This window comes from Tenrec ecaudatus, chromosome 2, assembly GCF_050624435.1.
Source record: "Tenrec ecaudatus isolate mTenEca1 chromosome 2, mTenEca1.hap1, whole genome shotgun sequence".
Classification (NCBI taxonomy): Eukaryota; Metazoa; Chordata; class Mammalia; order Afrosoricida; family Tenrecidae; genus Tenrec; species Tenrec ecaudatus.
The window spans coordinates 252,892,133-252,903,313 of NC_134531.1; positions in this window are offsets into that span (position 1 = coordinate 252,892,133).

The window sequence follows — 11,181 nt, forward strand, 5'->3', positions numbered from 1 at the left end:
GTTTCAAAGGAAAGGATAAAGAAGTCGATCAAATAACAATGAGATTAAAGAACTGAATGAAAACCAGGAATAAGGAGGCAGATCTTTTATGGTTCCCTTATTCTTTCTTCTTAGGACTTTGCTCTCCATCCACCTCATTCTTTTCTTTCTACCCTCCATTTTTACCTTCTATTTTTCCCGAGCAGTTGGAAACCAGCAAAATTTCCCAGCCATTACCACCATACCTGTTACCCCACACACTGAGCAAGTGCCACCACCACCTCCAACACTATTGAGATGACTTGTGGAGGCCAACACTCTCCCACTTAGCCTTCAGCTGCTCAGCATCATCAGCAATCAAGACTCATGCCCACATTCTCACTGCTATCAAATCCACTCAGGGACACGTCGTGATAACCGAGTGCTGCCAAACCAGTTACCAGAGTAGCATGCCCATCTTACTGCCCAGATGTACGAAGTCAAAGAGAAACAAAAAGTGAGGGTGGAGCAAACCAATGTGCAATCAACAAATTAATACAGTAATACCATAATATCACAGACACAATCTCGAATCACTTAAGGACAATGACAAGGCAGCTCTATCAAGTCACCAAAATCAAGGGCCAAAAAATCTCTCAAAAGAAGACCTGCTATTGGAACTCTCTATAAAGAAATGCAAATGAGTGTTTGTAAATAATTGTATGGCTTGCTGCTTTGGGTGGTGGTGGCTGCTACTGAGTTAGCTCTCATCCACTGTGACCCTGTGTGCAACAGAATGAACCACTGCCTGGTCCTGCACCGTCCTATCCATCATTCCTCTGCCTGAGGCCATCGATACAGCCATGCTGTCAATCCATCTGCTCTAGACCTTCTGTCCCCCCTGCCACACACACACTTTAGCAAACAGGAAACCCTTACTCAGGAATAATCTATCCCTGACTACAGGTCCAAAATATGTAAGACTGAGTCTTGCCATCCGTGCTAAATATTTTAGCCTTCCTTCTTCCAATACAGTTCAGTTTGTCTTCTAGCAGCACATGGTAATTTCAATATTCTTCTCCAGCACCACATTTCCAATGCAACATTTATTCTAAGGCCTTCCTTATTCAGTGTGTAAATTTCAGAGGAGTACATTGGCAGGGAACTGCCAGAAGTTCAGGCTGGACTCAGAAGAGGACATGGAAGAAGGGATATCAATGCTGATGTCAGATGGACCTTGGCTCAAAGCAGAGAATACCAGAGAGATGTTTACTTGTGCTTCATTGACTATGCAAAGGCATTTAACTGTGTGGCCATTAATAAACATGGAGAAGAATGGATATTCTAGAGCAATTCATTGTGCTCATGTGGATTATGAATATATGGATTATGATTCAGTTGCGTGAGCAGGACAAGGGAAAGCTTCATGGTTTAGCCAGAAAAGGTGTGGATCAGCGTTGTATCCTCTAATCTTAGTTGCTTGATTTGTCTGCTGAGCAAATCAGCAGAGTAGCTGATTATGTGATTCTACGAAGAAAGTGGCATCAGGAATGGAGAAAGACTTATTAATCTGTGGCACATGACACAACTTTGCTTGCTGAAAAGTGAGGAGGAATTGGAGCACTTGCTGATGCGGATCAAGGATTACAACTCAATAGAAGGAAGACTCAAATCTTCACAACTGGGTCAATAGATATATCATAATAAATAGAAAAAAGGTTGAATTTGTCAAGAATTTTTCTTACTTGGATCCAAAGCCAATGCTCATGGAAATATCAGTTAAGAGATCAAAATACATACTAATACTGTATTAGGTAAATCTGCTATAGAAATGTCTTCGTAGTATTGAAGAGTACGTATATTTTGGGGCTATTAAGGTGTGCCTTGAGCCAAGCCATGGTGTTTTCTCTCAGCTGCATCAGATGGATATGAATGTTGGGTTATAAGGCAGATCAAATAAAGCACAGATAAATAAAGAAAAAATAGACAAAACTCTAGAGGAATTAAGGAAAACAATATAAGATAAATGAACAAAATAAGTGTAAAACTAGAAACCATGGAAAAACATACAATACAGAGCTACATTCCAGAGGATTTAAATTAATATTTCAGAAATATATAACCCATTGAAGCAGAACTGATTGAAAGGAGATGGAAGACAAATATTTCAATATTAATGCATGAGAAAAAATTACAAAATTTTTAAAGGAAATGTTAAAGGCAAAGAATTGTCATGGCATATCAATATGAATAAATTATATATAATTAGAAATCCAGTTCAAGAAGAGACTCCCCCCAAATAAAAACAGAAAATTGATGAAGATTTATTGAAAGAAAACTTCCTTAATATCTTGAAGAATGGTAAGATATGTATTCAAGAAGTTCAATAAAACCTAAATATGTTATACTCAAAACAAAACCACTATAAAATATCATAATCAAAATTTCCAAAATCATTGACAAAGAAAGATACAGAAAGCAGGCTGGTAAAAATGAAAAGATACAAAGTTGAACTATTAAGATGAAGCTCTGATTCCTTTATTTCCCCCACTCTCCCCATGGGAGGGTTAGTGTCCTGCTCCCCACATCCCATCATCTCCCCTACCCCCAACCCAAATTTTCTCCCTCCCCATCCCCCCTTTCCCCTTCTTTGTGTTGGAATAGCATGTACCTCCTTCGGTTTGTTCTGACCCCCTACCTGACTGCCTGCACCTCAACCCATATAGTGTGAGATAAGTGGCTTTTCTCCTATACCAACAGTGCTGATTATATTTTCCTCAGGGAACTCCTGTTGTCCTTGTCCTTTTGTGATTGGCTGACTTCACTTAACACAATGTCCTTTAGCTCTTCCTGTGAAACGACATGCTTCATGTGGTCATCGGTGTTTTTTAGTAATGTGTAGGACTCCACTGTGTGTATGTGCCAGGGTTTTATAATCTACTCCTCTGCTGATGGAAATTTAGGTTGTTTCCATTTCCTTTCGATTGTGAATTCAATAAACATTGAAGCACAAATGACTGGTTATGGTTTGTGTCTTACCTCCTCTGGGTACTCCCAGGAGAGGGATTATGGGTCATAAGTAACTCAATTTTCAATTGCTTTAAAAGTCGTCAGACCATTTCCCACAGAGGTTGCACATATCTACACGACCACCAGCAATGGAGGAGACTTCCTATCTCACCACATCCCCTCCAACACTTGTTGCTCTCTGATTTGCTGATTTGGACTGTCCTAAAGGGTGTTAAATAGTATCATGTGGTTGTTTCCATTTGTGTTTCTCTGACAGTTAGTGATTGGGAGCATTTTCTCATCCTTTTATTTGCCATGCGGATCTCCTCCCACGTGAAACTTCTTTTCACATCCTTTGCCTACTTCCCTAGGGTTTTAACTGTTTTCTTCTTTTTGCAGGTTAGAGGGTAGTGTAGATTTTTGTAAAAAGCCCTTTGTTTGTTGTGTCATTGCTAAAAATCCTCTCCCAGTCTGTGGGTATTCTTGCTACCCTCTTGATGAAGTCTTTCACAGCACGCAGGTGTTTTATCCTTAGTAGATCTCACTTGTTGGTATCAGGTTCACCTGTGTGGGTACCCTTCCCTATTGCATTTAGCTTGTGTATTCCCTGAGCTAAGGTTCTTAGGTTTGTCCTGATTCCTTCGTTGATGGTCCTGATAGTTTAGGGTTTTACTTCTAGGTCAATGATCCACCTTGAGTTTGCTCTTGTACGTGGGGTGAAATAAACATCTCGTTCCATTTTTCTACAGGTGGCTATCCATTGTTTACAGCACCACTCATTAAAGAGGTCGTCCATCTCCCACTTGATGCTTTGGGGGCCCTTGTCGAAGAACGGTTGTCTCTATGTCGATGCTTTTCTCTCGGGGTCTTCTCTTCTTTTCCATTGGTCTGATTATCTGTCACTATACCAGTACCACGTGGTTTTTGACAAAAGTGGCTGAGTAGTAGGTATTAAAGTACGGTAAAGCGAGCCCTCAGACTGTCTTCTTGAAGAGTTCTCTTTTACTTGTGAGCGCCTTCCACTTCCAAATGAAATTGGTGGTCAGTTTTTCAAATTCTTTGGGGAAGGTTGTTGGTATTTGAATTAGAATAGGTTAAACATATAAAGTGTCTTGGGTAAGATTGTCATTTTTACTATATTGAGTATTCTAATCTATGAACATGAGATAGTCTTCCATTTGTGAAAGTTGCTTTTAGTTTCCTATAATATGGTCATGTAGTTTTCATTGTGTAAGTCTTTTTGTTAAATATATCCCTAGATATTTCAATTTATTCTTGGCTATTGTGAAGGATCTGCCTTCTTTATCTCCTCTGTCATGATCTTTTCCAATATATACAGAAAAACAATAGACTTCTGTTTGTTCATCTTGCATTCTACCACACTTCCATATTCTTCTGTCTGGATTCCTCTTGTGGAGTTTGGGGGCTTTCAAGGTATAGAATCATGTCGTCTTCAATTAGTGTTAGTTTCACCTCCTCCTCTCCCAGTTGGATACTTTTAAAGTCTTTCCACTGTCTTAAGTTAATAGCTAGGAACTCCAGTAGGATGTTGAATAGAAGTGGGGACAAAGGCAATCTTTGTCTCGTGCCTTATTTTTCAGTGGGATTGTTTTCATCTTTTCTCCCTTGTCTATGATGTTGGCTGTTGGCTTTTTCTAGGTAGTTTATACTGACTGGAGGCATTTCCCTTCCTTTCCTATCTTCTTGAGTGTCTTAAATAGGATGGTTGTTGCATGTTGTCAAATACGTTTTCTGCATCTATTGAAATTATCATGAGATTCTACTACATTTTCTTATCAATGTGGCATATAATATTGATTGATTTTCAGATGACAAACCATCCCTGCATCCCTGGAATGAATCCTACTTGATCAAGGTGGATGATATGTTTATATAGGTTTGTATCCCATTGGTCACTATTTTGTTAGCATTTTGAGTCTCCGTTCATTAGAAATATCAGTCTGAAGTTCTCTATTCCTATGGGATCCTTACCCTGTTTGGGTATGAAAGTTGGACTGGCATCAATGAACAAGTTTGAGAGTTTGTCATCCTTTTCTATTCTCTGGAATAATTTGTGGAGCATCAGTGTCAGCTTTTCCCTGAATTCTTGGTAGAATTATCCTATGAAGCTGTCTGGTCTGGGAATTTTTCTGTTAGTAGTTTCTTGATAGCCATATCTATTTCTTCTTTTGCTATGGATCTGTTGAGGTTCACGAACTCTATCTGGGATAAACTAGGGTGATAATGTTTTTCTGGGTTTTTGTCCATGTCTTCCACGTGGTTGAATTCATTGGAGTACAGACTTACATAGTACTTTGTAATTATCCTTTTAATCTTGTTGGTGTCCATTGTCATTTCACCTGCTTCATCCCTCATCCTGGCTGTGTTAGTTACATCCTGTCAATCAGGTCGTAGCTTAATGACCTCATTTGGAGGCGCTAACAAGAGAAACAGCTCACTGGAAGCAGAACACATTCTCACTACCAGAAAGACCCTCTACTGACAAGACACATGGGCTATGCTTATGTCTGTGAGAGCCTGGAACTGAAGGAGCCATCTGGATACCAACACCAGTGCTTAGATGCCTCCACCATCACTGGATCCACAAGACTATCCACCCACTGACCTGTGATCTTCCTATATTCAGCATCATTGCATGTGTTTCATGAGTTTGAAGAAGACTTTATAGATTGGTATCGGGCATATAGGCCAATACCAGACTTATGGGCTTGATATGGAATGGGCTGTGATATTTTCTATATAGTCAATTGCTCCTGTATATATAACTCTTTCTTATACAAATATGCATGTCTAGGAATGTGTTTCACTAGTCTACCCTGACTAACACACTGGCTATTGATGTTTGCTCCTTCCTTTCCTTGGTTAAGCTTCACAATAATCTGTTGATTCTGTTGATCCTCTCAAAGAACTAGCTTTTTTGCTGCATTACTTTTTCAATAGTCTCTTATCTTCCCATTCATTGAACTCTGCCATGATTTTTATTTCTTTTCTTTTGTTATTGGGTGGGTTCTTCTATTGTCTCTGTTCTAGTTTCAGAAGGTTTTGTGATAGTGTATCAGTCATAAGTCTCTCTTCCTTCTTCATATATGCACTTATTGCTATCAAACCACCTCTGATAACTGCTTAGCTGTGTCCCATAGGTTTTGGTAAGTCGTATTCTCCTTCTCATTGGTTCCTAGACATGTCCTACACTCTTCTCTAATCTGGGCCAGTGCCCATTCATGTCACAGAAGATCGTTATTCATCCACCAATTGTTTACCCTTGTTTTTCTGGTCATTCCGTTCTTGAGCTCCAGCTTTACTGCATGGTTAGCCGAGAAGGATGTCTGAGTAACTCCATGTGCTTCAATTTACTCAGGGGGGACTGTGCCCTAGCACATAGTCTCATTTCAAAAATGAGTGGTGTGAATTTGAAATTCATGTGATTTTTATTTTTGCATTTGGATGGAAAGCTCTATAAATGTCTATCAGATTCAGTTGTCTAATTGTAGTGTTTAGCTCTGTAGCCTCCTTGCTGAGCTTCTTTCCCAGTGATCTTTCTTTCCCCCTGATAGCAGTGTATTAAAGTCACCTGTAGAGAAGAAGGCAATGGAATGACATGTATAAAACCCTGGAGAAACAAAATGCTAACCATGAATTATATATGCAGCAAAATTACCACTCAAATACAGTGGTCAAATTAGTATCCCCTGAAAACCAAAACATTATTCCTCGTGAGCTTTAGAATAATTTTATCAGTTAGGAAAATATGAAAACCTATTAAAATAGAACAGATTTAATCGTAGATACTAGGTCGATGCCTACCTATGATACTACAGCAAACACATGGGAAGATCATTATGCTATCTACATTAGTTTCCTGTGGTGATTGTAATAAAATAACAGCCACTGGGTGGTTTAAAAAAACATCAATTTCTATCATGATAGAGCGATGGGAAGAAACTAGTTGCATACAGTGAGCATTGGAGATATCGAAACTATAGGAGATAAAAATGACAAACCAGATGGAAATAGTTAAAATCTTGTCAGTTGGTTCCCCCTTCATGCTTGTTGGGCCTGATCTAGCTTTCAACATTTTCTGGGGCTTTTGTTGTTGCTTTTGCTATTTAAAAATGTATTTATTGGGGTTATCTCAGATGTATTTTGTCAGTGTGGGAACCTTTCTTGAATTGTTGTTATACGTTTTTCTGGTTTGTGTTATATGAAACTCAGGATTTGATGAACCTCTTAAGACAGAAAGACGGTTCTGGGGGTTACAGTTAGGGAGGTGGAGATAAAAAGGAGATTATGTCAAGGAATCAAGAAGGAAGATAATATTTTGCAACTGATTATGAAAGCAATTGTATAAAACTGCTTGATGTGATAGAACTATGGAATGATATGAAAGCTGCACTAGCTCCCAATTAAATGGATTCAAAAATAAAAAGCTAATATGAACATCACAAAAAACAAATGAACATCTATTTATTATTTCACAGTCTTGGAAGTTAGAAATCATTCTCTCTCTGATGATCCTACATTAGGATTTCCATGTTCACCATGAGTGAATGGTATTTATTGCAGAAAAGTAAATAGAGTTTAATATTAGTTCATAAATCAATTTACTCCTCACTGCAACCAATTAAGAAAAGCCATATGATCAAATCATCTGATGAAGAGAAATAATTTGACAAATTCCAGAACTCATTAGTAATACAAGCTATTCAACAAAGTAGGAATTGAAGGGAACTCCCTTAACTTGATAAAGAAAATGTATTTTAAAATCTACAACTGAGTTCCGTTTCTAGAATGAAAATATAATTGCTAGTTCTCTTAAAAGAGCAACAAATTTATAACTTTGGATTAAACTGATAGTGGGTCTAGAGAAGTCATGATATAGCTCTTCTAGCTATCGTCTTTTTAATCCCACTAAATGTTTGCTTAAAATCATCTAACTAAACTGTATGGAAATCTACCAAGCAGATTGGTTCAGATTACCATTTCACTGAGTTTAATGAGGCATTTCAGAAGGGGGAACAGTGGATTTTTATAACCACTAAGAGAAAAAAAGAAGCCAACAGTGGAGTATGTCTGCTAATCCCTGAGATTCTAGTGGTCTAAATCTACTCAATTGAGGAGATAACTATGACATCAGAAGAATGGCAGATGAATGGCAATAGAGAACCAAGAGCCAGAGTGTGAGGCAGACAGAGTAAGACAATTGAGTGCTTTGGGGCAGTAATTGCAAATTATGTATACAAACATTTACAGATAACCAGGTAAATGTGGTAAAATGTCAACAACATAATCTTGGTAAAATAATACGTGGCCATAAATTGTACAATTCTTTAAATATTTTTCAAAATATATTTTTGGGAAAACTTCATTGATCCCCATCTCTGAATATATTCCTAGTCTTGTTATCTACTTCACAATTTAGTTGCTGCTTCTTTTATATTTTGGATTTTGGAAATAACTTTCCTGTACTATTTTTATTTCTTATTCTAGGTGTATGTGCCTTAGTGGTTGTGAAGATAGATCCTAAGAAAGAATATATTTCCTAAACTCTACCTTAGTAGACAAATGGCAAAACTGATCAATTCATTGGCAGTGAGCTTAGGGTTTGAATCTGTCCCTCAGCTAAGATAGCTATAGAGATGCAGATGGAGGTGGTAATAGAAATAGATTGTAGCTAGAGACTTAAACAGATAGGTTAGATATATATATATATATAGATAGATAGATAGATAGATAGATAGATAGATAGATAGATACATACATACATACTTAGATAGATAGATACTTAGATAGATAGATAGATAGATACATACTTAGATAGATAGATACTTAGATACATAGATAGATAGATACATATTTAGTTAGATAGATACTTAGATAGATAGATAAATCGATAGATAGATAGATAGATAAGTAGGTAGATAGATAGATAAAGTGCTTAACCAAGTTGCTGCTTGTAATAGTCCATCACCAATTGTTTCCTGGGGAATTCAACCTAGACAGGGAGCTAAAGAAACAAGCACATCTCAAGGCTAGAGGACACAACTAAGCTCTTCTCTCAAAAATAAAGCATCGATGTAAGAAATGACAGATCATATACCATGAAGAGATGATGCTCTCAAATTAATATGACTACAGTAATCTCCAGAACTCTCTCCTCTACCAACACAGAACTATCTACAACTGTTAATTCACAGGGGAAAAAAGCCTATTAAAGGTAAATTAAAAATATATAGGCAAAGTCTATAATAGACTAATAGCTCACAGGTATTTATTTTTTCAAAATATACCAGAGACTCGACTATTCATAATGCAGATTTAAGAGATGTTGCCAGGTTTTACATTTTCTTCAGAGGTCGCTTGTTTTTTCAAATAAATGAAAAGCTGTAGCTGTTATTTAAACCCATCCTCAATAACGTTCTTCCCTCTCAAAGTTAACTATTAGTTAAAAACTATATCAGTCCATTATTCCAATAAACTTTTCTCTAGCTCTCTTAATTGTTCTTTCATGCTTCCCTTCTCTTTGTAAGTATAGCTAGTGGTTGGGGTGAATCTTTTAATTACTTGCTTTGTGATTTTCAACAATTTAGTTAACCAATATGTATTATCTTCCTTGTTTGTAAAATGACAACAATAATAATTCCTCTCATTTTTGTCAAAAGCAAAGTTGAGGGTCATTGACAAAGGATGAATTGGTGGTTGCAACAATCGGAATGAGAGCGATGGTTGTGTCGGCTGCACAAGCCCAGGCAGTGTTTCCTACTATTGGGCGGGGCCACTAAACCTGGGAACTGACTCAGTGGCATCTAACAAATAAAGCAAAACTCCATAGACTTATTGGATGACTGAGTCAAGAGTTATGAAGCATTTAGAGAAGATTTTGGCATTTAATAAGCGTACGTATATTGGATACATAAAATCCTTAAAATATACGCTTAATCCATAGTGTCTGTGTCTCTAGACTATACCTTATCACATATACTGTGATCCAATTTTTAAATTTTAATGCCATATTCTTCATGAACAAAATTCTAGCTAGTTCTTTTTCATATTTATTATCCTTATTTTATTTTATTTTTAACAATTTATTAGGGGCTCATACAACTCTTATCACAGTTCATACATATACATACATCAATTGTATAAAGCACATCTGTACAGTCTTTGCCCTAATCATTTTTTTCTCCTCTTTCTTATTTTACATTTTATTAGGGACTCATACAACTCTTATCACAATCCATGCATATACATACATCAATTGTATAAAGCACATCCATACATTTTCTGCCCCAATCATTCTCAAAGCATTTGCTCTCCACTTAAGCCCTTTGCATCAGGTCCTCTTTTTTTTCCCCCTCCCTCCCCTTTACCCCCTCCATCATGTGCCCTTGGTAATTTATACATCATTATTTTGTCCTATCTTGCCCTATCCGGGATCTCCCTTCCCCCCCTTCTTTGCTGTCCCTCTCCCAGGGAAGAGGTCACATGTGGATCCTTGTAATCAGTTCCACCTTTCCAGCCCACTCACCCTCCACTCTCCCAGCATCGCCCCTCACACCCTTGGTCCTGAAGGTATCATCCACCCTGGATTCCCTGTACCTCCATCCCTCATATGTACCAGTGTACAGCCTCTGCCCTATCCAGCCCTGTAAGGTAGAATTCGGATCATGGTAGTTGGGGGAAGGAAGCATCCAGGATCTGGGGGAAAGCTGTGTTCTTCATCGGTACTACCTCACACCCTAATTAACCCATCTCCTCTCCTAAACCCCTCTATGAGGGGATCTCCAGTGGCCGACACTTGGGCCTTGGGTCTCCACTCTGCACTTCCCCCTTCATTCAATATGGTGTGTGTGTATATATATATATATATACACACATATATCGTTTTTTTTTTTTTTGCATGATGCCTTATACCTGGTCCCTTGGCACCTCGTGATCGCACTGGCCGGTGTGCTTCTTCCATGTGGGCTTTTTTGCTTCTGAGCTAGGTGGCCGCTTGTTCACCTTCAAGCCTTTAAGACCCCAGACACTATCTCTTTTGATAGCCGGGCACCATCAGCTTTCTTCACCACATTTGCTTATGCACCCATTTGTCTTCAGCGATCCTATCATGGACGTGTGCAGTCAATGATATGAGCTTTTGTTCTTTGATGCCTGGAAACTTATCCCTTCGGGACCACTCGATCACACAGGCTG